A 15,693-nucleotide genomic window follows, 5' to 3' on the forward strand; every position below is an offset into this window, starting at 1 on the left:
ATGAATCAAGTTTCAACAATGTTAAATACTGTCTGGGTGAGGGTCTGGAGTGAGGTTGTGGACTTGGCTGAACATATGAGAGTTGAGTCATCTGCATATTGAATGCAGGCAGCTAGAGGGATTTTGGTATTTAGATCATTAATACATATTGAAAAGAGAAGAGGGCCTAAAATAGAACCTTGAGGTACTCCAATGTTCACAGGCAGGAGAGAAGAAAGATTATTATCCCAAAGCACAGATTGCTGTCTGTTTTCTAAGTAAGATTTAAACCAGAGTAATGCTTGAATATATAATTATATATATAATTGTTTAAAGTGTAGTTTTTATACGCAATCTCTTCAAAGTTGCAGTTTGTTACTTATGTCTGTTTTTTAATTCATGTTTTTTTCTGGTCATGTGATTGATTGATTTAGAGGTTATTTACTATGGAAGGCAGTGATGTTTTATTCAGTTCTAATGAAGTCCACTTTTACTGTGGATGAAAGTACTTAACAGTGGAACAGATTTCTGTACTCCCTACCGTGTTTATTTTGGTTCTGGATGAGGCATTGGAGCATAACCTTTTAGGGCTGTAAGAATCAATTTAAAATAAATATTTTCAAAATAGCCCATGAATAAGTTTCATAACTCAGAACAAACTTTGCCAAATAGCAGTTCACCTTAATTAAAAAAAAAAAATCACTAGTATAAAAAAAAACATAGATAAAATTCCCAAAGATGAATAACAAAACCTAACGGGTATCTTTAAAAAGCTAGCAACTGCCTGAAAACTGTAAACACATTGTACAGAAGTGCACATATATGTTGCATTGAATGGTTTCCAATCATTAAAACAAACAAAAAAAAAAAAAAACACGTTGCCATCCCATGTACCTCAGTTAAAAAATGCACTCTATCTTAGATAATAGTTCAAACAAAGGCCATAAAGCTGCTGATGGAAAGGAAAAATGTAACAAATAAAGGGAAAGGGGAAAAAATATTTGAAAATGGCAATAATAAGAGTAAAAAGACTAATAATAATTATAATAATAATAAAAAAAATAAAGTTAAAGATAAAAGTTTACTTAATGTTTAAAGTTAATGAAATAAGTTCACCTGAAGACAGTAGTACAGCTGTATTAAAATAAATAATGTATGGAGATGGAACAGGTAGTGTTTGGAGATAAAGTATATCAGGAATAGATTTAGCTAAGAAACTGAAGTTCAAAGGAAGTAGAAAATCAGGAAAGAAAAGGAAAACATATAATTTAAATCAAAATGAAGAGAATAAGGGGGAGTTGGAAAACCTTATATAGAGAGGGTCTAGTCATGTAAGATAAAATAAAAGAAGTGATAAGTAACACTATAGTTTCATAACCCATTTATTTTATGCCGTTATCCCTATAAATGAGAATATAGTAAAGAAAAAAATGCTAGTTACAGTAAAGAGAAGAAAAAAGTGATCGGTTGGGGACAGAAATTGGATGCAGAGTTGGTATGCTCTTTCGAAGGGAACACGGAATACTTAGCTTTAACAATCTGATTAGCTTCTTATTAGGATATATTGTAATGCGAAATGAAAATAAGGGAAGTTGAAATAAGTCTGGAAGAAACAGAATTTTACTTAAAAGAATATAGCCTAATATGTAGTGAGCCATGAGGATATCTTAAAGTTATACATATGGGAAGTAGAAAATGAGTTTGATAAAAAAAAAAAAAAAACAACTAGAGAAAGTTTGAACTAAAAGAGAAGTACAAATACAGGAAAAAATGATGAAAGTCTGAACTCTGTTTATGTGCCTTATTAGGAATGAATCTCCTTCATTTAAAAAAGCTTAAAAATAATTTTGGGGATTGTAATATCAATCAAATTCCTATGGAGGAGGCAAAGTGAATAAGGAGAGTAAAACTGGCAACACAAATTCATTTATGGACAGCTATTTAACAGTTTAAAAATGTAAGTAGCATGTTATATAATGTAAACTACAAGAAGGACACAGCAAAGTCAGTGTCCTCACTGTGGAATGCCTTAAACTTCCTGTAGTGGTTGCCCATGGGATATATGCAAATGACCCTTAAGGACATACCAATGCTTCAGCTATATGATTATGACTTTTTAGTTCCATTTTTTTAAGTCTTTGCCAGTACATTCATGCCAACAGGGCAAAACCCTGTAGACATGCCATGTTTCACCCTTTTTTCTGAAGTCATCATTATGGCATAAGTGAATTGTTTGCCCATGCTTTAGAAACACAGAGCCTAAAAGCAAGCCTGATGTTCATAAAAGTATAGTGGCTGCAAAAGGTCCTAAATGGCATTTAAACCAAAGGGTAGAAAAGGCAGAATAGTCAAACCATTTAGGAAAAGCTACAAGAAAGACCCAGCAAAACTAGAGTTGTCACTGTGTAATACCTTAAACCTCCTGTAGTGGAGGACAATAGGATATACGTAAATGACCCTTTAAGGACATACCAGTATTTCAGCTATATGGCTTCTGAATGTGCATGACTTTTACTTTTACATTTTTAAGTTTTTACTGGTGCATTCAGGCCAATAGCCTGAAGCCCAGATAGCTTTATGATTGCTGGTGTCTTTTCTAGAAGTATACCTCAGAAGTAAGCAGAGTATAACTAGCGACAAGGCCCTTAGTGATGACCAGGTGTTAGCGTGTCAGTTAAAGCTTGTGTGCCAACAGAAAGTAGAGATGATAAATCAAGAGGAAAAAGTATTGCTGACTCAGAAATAAATATGAAACGTTGTTTTTGCAATGAGTAGATTGGATATTATTCAAGTACATGTTTAAATATTTGGAGAATTACTTGGAAAAGGGTATCTCCTTGAATGAATTTTATGTGTCACTCATAAGGAAAGGACTGAAGTGGTTTAGGTGGAAGAAAATTTAGGAAAATTAAAGTCTCTATATTTTCGACAGCTTTGCAAATAACATGATGGAACAATGCAAGGCCTATTTGTGCAGCCTGAAGCATAAATGGTTAAGAGTGGTGCATGCTAGATATATATCTGAACTACAAAAATGTAATTTGTGACATAACTTTGGGGAAGGAGACAATGGTTCCCACATTTGTTATTGCTGATTAAATGAAAAATAAAGAACTGATGCACATTATACTAACACATTTGTTGTTTGTTAATCTAAGAAAGATATTTAAAAAGAAAGTATTTGGCTACAATGACAGAAATGATTATGTAAGGGATCCAAATGAAATGATAGCTATTTTGCTGTAAGTGAAGAAGGAATGCAATATAAAACTATTGGCTTTTATCTTGTCAGCAATGCAAAGTACAAGGAATATGGTGAAACTAAGTACACTTTTGATTAGTAATTGTTATGCAAATGTCTCATAAGTGCATAATCTGTAAATAATTAAGTGGATTTTAAAGTGTGTGTTGTAAGAACTTTGTTAAAACACTGAAACAAATATGAAAAATATAAATGTTAAGTCTAAATACCAGAAGTTGCAAAATGTGTAAGCTTGGATTTGTTAAGGTGAAATACAATTGTTGAACTTTGAGAGTTGTAAATATTGTTTTTAAACAAATGCCAGTATAATAATTATAGGGCTGCACTTGATTTATTATGGCCCTCATTTTCTAGAAATGCATGACAGAGTATGATTTCACAGTCACTCTGCATGAGTTTCATATCTACAATGCAAACCTCCCACTCTGAAAGGCATTATACAATCACATTGCTACAGTACTGAGGTGTTATCCTGTTTCACAACATAAAAAATATCCAAAACTTACAAGGAAATCTTGGCAAATTTAATGCTAGGTCATAATTTTGAACATGATCTATAAAATGGCCATGCAAAATGAATAGCAAGTATGAAAGGGGTGGTAGTGGGGATGCATACCAAAAAATATTACAACACTCTCTCTCTCTTTTTGTTTTAAATACAGTGTAGGATCAATTTTCTTGTAGAAATTAATGTATAAATTATTTGGCTCTGGTTTGATTTAGGGGCTACTTCCATATGGCTTGTTAACTGTTTAATGATCATAACAGTGTAGTCATTTACCTATACTATCAATATCTTATAGGTTATTGATACTATCAATATGTTATAGGTTCTGCGGTGGTGGTGCTGTGGTAGTGTTGTCACCTCACAGTAAGACGTTGTCCTGTTCAATTCTCAGCTAGAGCATCTTCTGTGTGGAGACATGTGTGAATAGGCGTACCTTCGTTGAAGGTTGTGTGTCAGGGCTGGCAACTCGACACGTAAAAATCTACTGCCAATCATTATCGGACCGGAGTTCCACTGTGGCGACCCCTAACCGGGAAAAGCCAAAAGACACAACAACAACAACAACATCAGTATCTTATAGGTTCATAGGTAGATACTAGGCTATTGGCCCAAGGGCCTAAGTAAGCCTAGCCAACAACGTTCCCTGGCTTACGCCACCCAAGAAAGTTATTTTCCTGTGCCCCTGTCGAGCCGAGCCACAGAAGTGATCTCCGGGGTGTATTTCCTATTTCCCATTCACTCATCAAGATTTTTCTTGAAAAGTGCTAATGAGGAACTTTGCTTGACATACCTGGGTAGCTTGTTCCAGAGTATGGGAAGTCTCTAGGACAGGAATCTATCCCTCCAGCATGTCCTGTTTATTGTGGTGACAAGGTTTAGGTCCCTAGAGCGTGTAGCTTGGAGGGATTGGGATTTCTTTAGGTGTAGCATGTCCAACAGCTCTGGGTTTGACATAGCTTTATATGTTAGCCAGAGATCACCTCAGAGTAGGCGATATGCTACAGAGTAAAGCTGGAGTTTTTTGAGACGGTCAGTGTAGGGTATTTGTTTGAGGCCAGTAATCTTCTTTGTGAGGTACTTCTGTGGCCTTTCCAGCTGCTGCAGATGTCTTGTGAGGTACATTCCAAAATGGCATTGTACTCTATAATGGGTCTAATGATTGTCGAGTAGAGGGGAACAATGACCTCTTTTTTCCTGGATGAGAACCCTTTTGTGGTGAGGTGTGTCGTGTAGGTGTAGAAGGATTTCCTGACTACTGTGGCAATGTGATTATCAAAAGAGAGACTACTGTCTACTTGGGTCCCAAGGTCTCTTATCACACATTCGGCATTAAGTAGACTGCTGCCTATGTGGTAGTTCATGGGTACAGAGTTTTTACCAAAGGGGATGACAATTCACTTTTTGGCATTGAACTTGAGGCCATGGCTTTGACACCAGGCGTCTATCTCAGTGAGGCCCTTTGTAGGATGTCCACATCATTTGGGGACTCAACTATGGCTCCTAGTTTGCAGTCATCTGCGAACTTCATTAGCCAAAGACCTTCTGTGTTAACCTGTACTTCAGAGAAGTAGATACCAAACAGGAGAGGTCCCAGGACTGAACCCTGTGGTACTTCACTTGTCACTGGTTTGAAGTCAGATTTGGAGTCTGCAATTTTTACAGTGTGGGTTCTGTCAGTGAGCCAGTTGGCAACCCATTTTGCGATGTAGGGATTTATACCTAGTTTAGTGAGTTTAGTTATAATTCCAGAATGGGGATGGTGTCAAAAGCCTTGGTGAGGTCAAGATAGGCTGTGTGAACCACCTTACCCTCATCTATGGCTTTGGTGACTGCCTCAAAGAAGTCAATCAGGTTCAGAAAGCATGATCTGCCTTTCACAAACCCGAACTGGGTGGAGTCCAGAGTTTGGAGGTTAGCAATGTCTTTGTTTATGAGTTCCATGATGATACATTTCATGGCCTTATAGACCAGGCTCATCAGGCTAATAGGGTGATAGTTACCAGGATCAGTGATGGCTCTCCCTTTGTGGAGTGAAATAACTGTTGCTGTGCGCCATTCAGTGGGCACAAAGCCTGACATGAGGCTATGATTGAACATGGTGCTTAGGTGGGGAGCCAGTACATTCTGAAGTTCATGTAAAACGCAGCCTGGGATGTTGTCCAGTCCCATGGATGCCATGTTTTTGGCTTTAGAGAGTGCAGCTTTTACCTGCATAACTGTATTGTCCATGTGCATGGGTGTCATGAAGTTCACCACTTCTGTCTTAAGAAGCATGAAGTTGGCTTTGGAGAAATTATTTTACCGTGTTTTTTTTAATGGGGGTGGGGGTGGGATGTGGATATCTAGGTTGATTAGCTTATGGTCGGATCTGACCAACGAGAAGTTGACTTCAGGTGTGGAATACCAGACACTCATGTTGGTAATGACTAGGTCTAGGATATTGTTGCCCCTGGTGGGGGTGTGGATAAGTTGATCCAGGGAATTGGAATTTATGAATTCCAGAAAGCATTGAGCAAAGGAGTTGGTACATGAGTAGTTTTCCCAGTTAATGGTGGGGTAGTTGAAATCGCCCATTATTAGGGTGTCTGGTTGAACCCTAATATTTTCCAGTATATCAAGAAGAGAGGAGTAGGAACCCTGGGGCATGGTGGGGGATCTGTAGCAAGCTATAATTTGGATTGCAGTTTTTCCCAGGGTTAGTTGCACTTGGATAACCACAAATGCATTATGCTGAGCAACTGGCCTGGAGGTGTGGATATCCTTAATGAATATGGACACACCTCCGCCTTTGGTGTTCCAGTCTGGGTTAGGTGGCTGAAAAGTGTGGTATGAGTTATAGCCTGGTAATGCAGGGGTGCTGTCTGGAGCCTTGAACTAGGTCTCAATCACTGCACAGATATTGATGTTCTCCATTTTAAGGAGTGTCTTAAAGGAGTGCATTTTGAGATTTAGACCCAGACAGACAGGATACTGGATCCCCTTAGAATGACACCAGAAGCTTAGCCAATTGTTGAAGTCAGTCATTTTGTCCTTGTACTGCAGTATCATTCTGGGCGATGGTACTTGTTGTGGAGTGACCTGAGTGCGTGGGTTATATGGTGAACCCTGGCACCCGACAGGCAGCTGACAGTAACCTTCTCCTTGTTTAGCCTGGTGAGTGGGACATCAGTGTGCCTGACTATAGAGTCACCTATGACTAGTATGTTGGGTATGTTGTTTTGCCTTATGGGCTGTGGTTGAGTGGCACACTGAGTCTGTGGGCTATGTGTCATTTGGGTTGTGTTGGGGGGGGTGGAAGTTGCTTGCATTTCTACTTTGGTGGTCTCTGTTGCTTCAGCAGATTATTATTGAGAGCCTCCGCGAATTACTTTGTGTTTCTATGTGTGGATTTTGGTGGGATAGGTTTAGTGGGTCTATGTGATGAATGTGGTGTGGTACAAGTGTTTACCTTCTCCTCTTGACTGTCAAGTTCAGTCTTGGTTGGAGAGAGCTTTACCTCCAGTTTGGCTTGATAAGTGCATCTATCACAGGTTGTAGTGTTAGGTGGTAGGAGGAGAGGGTTGTCTGTGTACATAAGGCAATTCCTACATTGCCCCAAGATGCCCATATTCATCAGATAGACAGGAGAGAACACTGGGAGCTGACCCTTGGACATGTCTGAATAAAAAACTATTTTCCTCTAGACAAGTGAGGAAAGTGAGTACAAGAGCTGTTTTTCTCTAAGTGAGGAAAGTAAGTACCAAAACTGTTTTCCTCTAGGTAATGAGGAAGGTTGAGTGCTGTAGTAATTTGTAGCTTATTTAGTACTTAGAACAAGTTCTGAACAAGTGCTGAGCACGAATAAGCAAATTCAAGTGCTAAATCTAAGAATCTGTATCTGAACTGGACTAGTTACAGGAAAGAAACAAGTGCAAATGCGGGCTTTTAAATCAGAAAGTTGAGAGAGAAGGAAAAACTGTATGGCTTTCTTGGTTCTTTTCTTTAACCAGTAGTTTATAGTAGCTCTGTATCTCCTTTTCTCCAGGTTTCTACAATATATTCTTAGAGATTGAGGACACAGAGGAAGAGTCCCTCTGTTGGGAAAGGACAGGGGTCACAGACCTCCCTGCAATAAACAGGTTTATACCCGCTTGCCCTTTATTGTAAATAATTACCCTTTCCATTTCCTTTCCTGCCTTCAACCTCTTGTATTCTTTCTGTTTTGCCTAAATCCAAGCTTTTATTTGTGAACCAATATGATATTGTGTATGTATAACTGATGTGCAGTATTCTTAGGTGTGAGAACATAATGCTATGTATCTCTGTTGCCCAAACACTGCAAATGACATCAGTGCTACACTCTAAAGCTTTTAATTTTTCATCTTTAGAAAGAAATAAGGATATAAACTTATTTTTCTTATAAACATTTTAAATATATCTGGTGATGTTTTTAGTGACTATAAATCATAACGCAGCCCACATCACTGTGATTTCCACATGATGTAATGCACACCAGAGAAATCTGACAGTTTCACTGTCCAACCACAATGAACCTGAGTAAGAGAACTATAAATTTCTTACAGCCCATTCCATGATAAATTCATTTGTTTGTATAGCTTACTTTTTTGAACAACCGTGGCTGAATACTGAATGAGCCATAGCATTTCTCCAGTGTCTTCACATTTTCTTCTGGTTTTACTTGACTCTTTCTTTGAAGCAATATTATTCATTACTTGCATGGCTCTAAATATGAGGAGATCATATGTCATTTTGTCCCAGTGAATGTCATCTACCTGATCTGTATGTTTCACTTTCTTTTATGACTTTAGACTCCAAAGATTCTTTATCTAAATGCAAACTGAACACCCCTTACCTATTATATATATATATATATATATATATATATATATATATATATATATATATATATACGGATTCACTTTATAATCTCGAAATACTGAAATATCGAATTTCAGTATCTCGAGACTATAAAGCCGAAAAATTAAAACCCCAAAACTTTAAAACTGCGAAATTTCAAACCACGAACATAACATAAACAAAACACTACACAACACAAACACAAACACACCTACCTGCCGACACTACAAAAAAACAAACCAACAAACACAACAAAACTAACACACACACAAAAAATCTTGCTAAAAGTAGGGGGGCAAGCCCCCCCCTGCACCTCCCATGTGGGGGGCTGTGCCCCCACTCCCCCTACTTATATATACTAACTCAGATTTGCACTAAACACACAAACACATAAAACTCACCACCACCACACACACACACACACACACACACACACACACACACACACACACACACACACACACACACACTAAAATCCCTACCCAGTACCCTTACAAAAACACCACTTACCTCAAACCCCAGTTAAATCCACAAACTGCACCGCACGTCATGTACCCGAACACATTATGGTGAATGCGACATTTCTGCATTCGCTATTATGTAGTTTCGCGTAACTGCACTTTCGACTTTATAATCTCGAAATACTGAAATTCAACATTTCAGTATTTCGAGATTATAAAGTGAAACCATGTCTACATACATATATATATATATATATATATATATATATATATATATATATATATATATATATATATATAAAATATACACACATATATTTATTTATTTATCAACATTTGATTACTGGGAAAATTTGACTGGGTAGGAACCCATTTTCAGCTGAGGCCTAGGGAGAATAGCTCCAAATTATTACAAACATTTTAGGAACAATAACGTTACAGTCATTAAAAATACTGCAAAAAGCAAATACAGTTCAAATAATGATACCAAATTAGATATAATATGAAAACTTTGCTTAAGAATAGATACAGGCTATATGACAATGACAGAGAAATTTTAGACAGTTTATAGAGACATTAAAGGTAAGTTAGTATAATACAAACAAAAATTGCAATGCAAAGTGAGAGAAAAGCAGGCTTTTGTCACACTTCTATATAAACCAGATTAATATTCACAAATGTCATATAATTAAATATGATGAGATTATATGTATATTATTTATTTATTGACATTTGATTACTGGGAAAATTCGACTGGGTATTAGCCCATTTTCAGCTGTGGCCCAAGGAGAAAAGCTCCAAATTATTGCAAACATTTTAGGAACAATAATTTTACAGTCATTAAAAATACTGCAAAAAGTAACTACAGCTCAATTATACCAAATTGGACAGAATATGAAAACAATGGTTAAGAACAGATGCAAGTTATATGACACTCCCCGGGATTCATGAACCTTGCGCCAGGCGCCAGCATAGCGTCGGCGTTATAAAGCCAAATATGGCCACCGAGCGATTCAGGTATGAAGCAATCCCATCGCACTACCGGCGCGGACCTGTTCTCGCCCGCTTGGCGAGGGTATGCTAATCACACTGTGTGCGGTATTGCACCATGCAAATGAAGGCAAATAGCGATTCACGAAGTGGGGCATGCGTAGCATAAGGGCACGGCAATGTAAACCGAAAAAAACGGTTTACATTTACCCAAACATGACCAAGGAGTAACGGAAGGCTGTCAACGCCAGGTATCATACAGGTGCAATATGCCAATGGCGAAAGGCACGAGAATGTCAAAGAAAACATGCAAACTGTAAATAATGACAAAAATGTCATGTACGTAGAAACCACAGCAGAACCCCCGGATATGTGTACAGAAGGTGCAAAGCAATGAAATAATATGACAATGTCCTAAAAGAGCTGTATAATACACATCAGCTGTACAGCCACCACACACCATAGTATGTATGGAAAGCCCAACCCCAGCGCAAGGGTTGTCAAGGAGTGGTGGCAGTGTTCGGCGCTGTAACCATGTATTAGCAGTCAATGCCATGCAAATGAGGCAGATAATAGTGAATCGCAAAGCTGGCGCGGCTGCAGATAAAATGCATCATATGCCATGTGCCTGCAGGATGCAGTAATGTAAGATGCAAAGCTAAGCCAATGCAGGCAACTGTAATGTAACACTAAAGGCAATACCATTGCAGTTGCAACCGTAAAACACCGAAAATAATCCATGGATACGGCTGCACAGACACACCCCAATGACATCACCGGGTATACAGCACAACAGTATAAAGTGTGAATGCACACAACACACAGCGCGATTTCCCAAACGCCGCACCGTAGGGTGTAAACACACGGGGAACTTTTAATATGTATATGGTGGGTGCCGCCGTGGCCGTGATGCATAGGTATGTGGCAGAGACAGACGGCGTTGCGGAAGACGGTGCCGACAACTACCGTAGGCCTCACAGGAGAAGGAGAGTGTTCAGACCAAGGGTGACCTACCAGGGGCTGCAAGACCTGGAGATAGTAGAGCTACAGGGTGGACAGGGACACCATAGTATGTATGGAAAGCCCAACCCCAGCGCAAGGGTTGTCAAGGAGTGGTGGCAGTGTTCGCGCTGTAACCATGTATTAGCAGTCAATGCCATGCAAATGAGGCAGATAATAGTGAATCAAAGGCTGCAGATAAAATGCATCATATGCCATGTGCCTGCAGGATGCAGTAATGTAAGATGCAAAGTTGCCAATGCAGGCAACTGTAATGTAACACTAAAGGCACCATTGCAGTTGCAACCGTAAAACAATCAAAATAATCCATGGATACGGTTGCACAGACACACCCCAATGACATCACCGGTATACAGCACAACAGTATAAAGTGTGAATGCACACAACACACAGCGCTGATTTCCCAAACGCGACCAGAGGGTGTAAACACACGGGAACTTTTAATATGTATATGGTGGGCCGCCGCGTGATGCATAGGTATGTGGCAGAGACAGACGGCGGGAAGACGGTGCCGATAACCACCGTGAGGCCTCACAGGAGAAGGAGAGTGTTCAGACCAAGGGTGACCTACCAGGGGCTGCAAGACCTGAGATAGTAGAGCTACAGGGTGGACAGGGACACGTTACAGCAAATAGTGGAGCTGTGCCGGCCACGCCTGAGAACAAGAGACAACAGAGGGGAGCCCATCCCAGTGGACACAAAGGTATGTGTGAGCTTGCGAATACTGGCTACAGGTACCTTTCAAAGGCCAACCGGGGATATAATGGGTATCTCACAGGCATCAGCATCTAGGGTACTATACCAATTCCTGGATGCCATGTTACGACATGCCCATGAGTATATAAACTTCCCCAGATTTCAGGAGGAGTTGGCTAGCAATATGCGCCGCTTCCACCGCGGTGGCACAATACCGGAGGTACTGGGTGCGATCGACTGTACGCACATAGAAATTAAGTCACCACCCGGGGAGCAGGGTAGACGCTACATAAACCACAAGGGATACCCCTCCATCAATTGCCAGGTCATGTGCAATGCGCAGGGCATTATCATGGATGTGTGTGCTGGCAGCCCTGGAAGCTTCCACGACTCCCATATCTGGCATGCCTCACAGCTGTATCAGGTATTCGCCAGGGGGGACATCACACAAGGTCACCTTGTGGGGGATGCTGGCTATGCACTGGAACCGTGGCTGATGACACCCATCAGAAATGCGCACACACACATGCAAGACCGCCATAATGAGGCACACGCACAAACCAGAATAATCATAGAGCGTGTGTTTGGGATGTTGAAATCACGGTTCCGTGCTTGATACATCCGTGGAGCCTTGCAGTACTCTCCATGCACATGTGCCCACATATTCATAGTATGTTGTATGCTACACAATATGATTCTGCGGAAACAGCTGCTGCAGGGACATAATGGTGTAGGGCCACCAAGCCCGCCACAACTGCCAAGGCAAGCACAGGCAGAGGGCGTTCAGCGCCATGAACACGCTGTGCCAGCCCCAGTAGGTAGACGGAGGCGCACTAATATGCCTACGCCCTGGCAAAGAGGGAATGCATAGCACATACTTTGACAGTGTAGGCCCCATGGTCTGACACCTCCTTACCTGCACACACAGTGAAATGGACGCCACACAAACATGTCCGCCTGTAATGTACCGTATGGCCGGACCTATGTGTGACTCCAACAAAGGCACCGCCCAAACACTGCACACCCAATAGCCAGCAGAGCATGGAACGCCAACACCTCACCGCATGCCGGTTCTACAGCACACGGCGAGCCAGATGCTGCCACTATCGCCGCAAGTCCCCCAGATATGTAGTTATGTGCAGACACAGGTACGGAGATAGATATCAGTACACATGTAGAAATATATGTACGCATACACAGATATAAAGTACAACAGGTTAATATGGAACCCAGGGATGCAAGTTCACAGATAAGTAAGACGCGAAATCTCCACATAGTAAACATAGTGACCGACAACCCGATCATCCGGGAGGGTGGGCAGAGCAGGTAACGCCAGCCATGGAAATGTCAACCTGCATCAATACATATACGCGTAGCAGGATGAGCACCAGTCCACGGTACAGTAATGGATATGCGCGGTCATATCCATAGGATATGAGTGCGGAGATATGACGCCACCACGCGATGCGCCAACGAGGTATTGTGTGCAACTGTCGGTGCGAAAGCCGCAAGCATACCAGTGAAGTGTACGCCATTATGAGGAACGACCTCATTTGGGGTCTAAAACAGTTCATGTTCCTCGCAGTTCCTCAAAGTTCCACATTGAAAATGTCTGTCAAACATCCATTGTTAGGAATGTATTTAAATGACATCCTGGTAAATAGAAATTAATCATAGTAATTCATTAAAGGTTCTTCATTGTAAGTAAATCAGCATATTTTAACCATCCTATGACCTACTTAGCTGAAGTTGTTACTATGCCATTAGTATGTGTTCCACATTATGCCCATTTGTTCCACATTACTAATGTGTGTGTTCCTCATTTTGGAAATAGAAGGTTGAGAGCCATGGCGGCAATATGTGTATGTGTGAGGTGAGGTTGTCGTGGTGTTCCGCTGTGTGTGTGTAATGTGTGTGCCACTGTAAAATGTGTATGTAGGTGACATGTCACAGGCGGAGTGTAATAATACGCGAGGCATACAGTACAGGAACCATAGGCGATGTACAGCAGTACCTACAAGTAGTACTGACATCTCCTCAGTGGCTATGCGCTGCGGGCGTAAAACGATGCAAAGCGGAAATGTCCCAGAATGTACCACAGGGCCATAGCCAACAGGAGATGCAAAGGACGATGTACAAACCATGACCGTGAGGTATGGCGGCCATAAGGTAGACTCAACACGATACGCCGGCAACGCTACACAGCATCAGGCATGTACGGGCGAAAATGAATGTGCTATCCCGGCACCGATCGTGAACACTTACGGTCCCGTAAATACCGCTGTGTGTTCCACGCACCGCTAAGTAAGCAAGGGCTACATGAATAGGCGGCTACCGGTAGCATACAGGCCGCCCCAAGTATAGGACCACAATCACCGTGAATTATCAGTGACAAAATGCCAATGGATAGTAGGCACGGACGAACATCCGCAGATATATAACTGATGTGAAGGAGGAATACGTGCAGGAAGCACACATGCAGGCGATACCGACACCACACGACATCAACAAAACAAACATTCCCAGAACAACAGACAGGTAACCTGCAGCTCCCCAAGCAGGATGGAGCACACACACAAGCATATCTTGTATGTATAAATGCAAGACCCACACCCCGCACTGGCCACCCACATCCGCAGATATACCCCATCGCACATATCAAAGGGATAACAGCTAAAACCGTAGCAAAACATACAGGCAGTCAATGACAGCGGCATACCCGCAACAAGCCGCTGGGAAACACTAGCAGCAGCTGATGCATCCTTGCATCCGCTGTGTACAGGAATATAACAGCTATGTTACACATCTGAATGCACAATGCCATCGACAGACGCCGCCAGGACACGGACACCCACATGTCAAACAGAATACCATACCCAACACACACAATCCACGGCTAACACCACAGCGTAATGTACCTGACACCACACATAGCGTATGCAGTCACACAAACATTATACAATACATACCATCCCCACGAAGGTAGTGCAAATAACTAACGGCCACACGAGGAATGAACCATGGCCTAGTTTCCCGGGTAACGCATTTAATGGAGGAGGATCACCAGTGATATGCGCATAAGTACACACCGAGGAACAGCTATTGGCGTGATGAACCCACATGCCTCAGGTGATGACGAATAAAAGGAAGACTCCCTGGATATTCAAACTGTATGTTCACAACGAACACAAACGGTATCGAAAGAAAATACTGAGAGGAAGATATTGACGAATACAGAAGCGAAGGCCGGAAAGGTATGTCGAACCCACGAGATGTACTGATGTGTAACGATGATACGTATGACTAATCTGCACTGTATGTGAACCATGTGTGTAAGTAAAGATACCTGTCCATTAGGCAGAGAGTGGTGAAAGGTGGTCATGTAATGCTAAGCCGCAGAGCATACCAACGACTGCGGACAACGTGTGCACAGCAGTGGGACAACATGTACACAGACGTGATAACCCAAGGTCCGCCATAGGGATTCCAAACACAGAACAATGCCACCACCCATGCCGATGCTGTCAGTGGATATCGAACAATGAAGCCCCACAGCAGGGGATAGGCCATGTATGTATAGTGTCACAGCACACATGTGCATGGGCATATACCGTCGATGTCATACGGAATGTGCGCACGACGCACGTATCCCACGCAGTAGGGGTGACTATGTCAATTATGTGTAATGCAAAGCTGTCATGATGGATATGTTCAGAAATCATAGACAGTATCACAGGCATAGCATGCATGATGGAGGGATGGCCTAATGTTATGTACATAAACAAGATATGTATGGCCTGCACATATGGGACAATGTAGTAGCAGAATAGGTACCTGAAATGGAGGGAACAGCAAGTAACCATGTCCAAACGTTCCGTAGCAGGTGCAATGTGTGCCACAATGATCTCCGGCAGGGCCGC

This window comes from Protopterus annectens, chromosome 1.part1 (assembly GCF_019279795.1).
Source record: "Protopterus annectens isolate FY-2018-M chromosome 1.part1, PAN1.0, whole genome shotgun sequence".
NCBI classification, from domain to species: Eukaryota; Metazoa; Chordata; order Ceratodontiformes; family Protopteridae; genus Protopterus; species Protopterus annectens.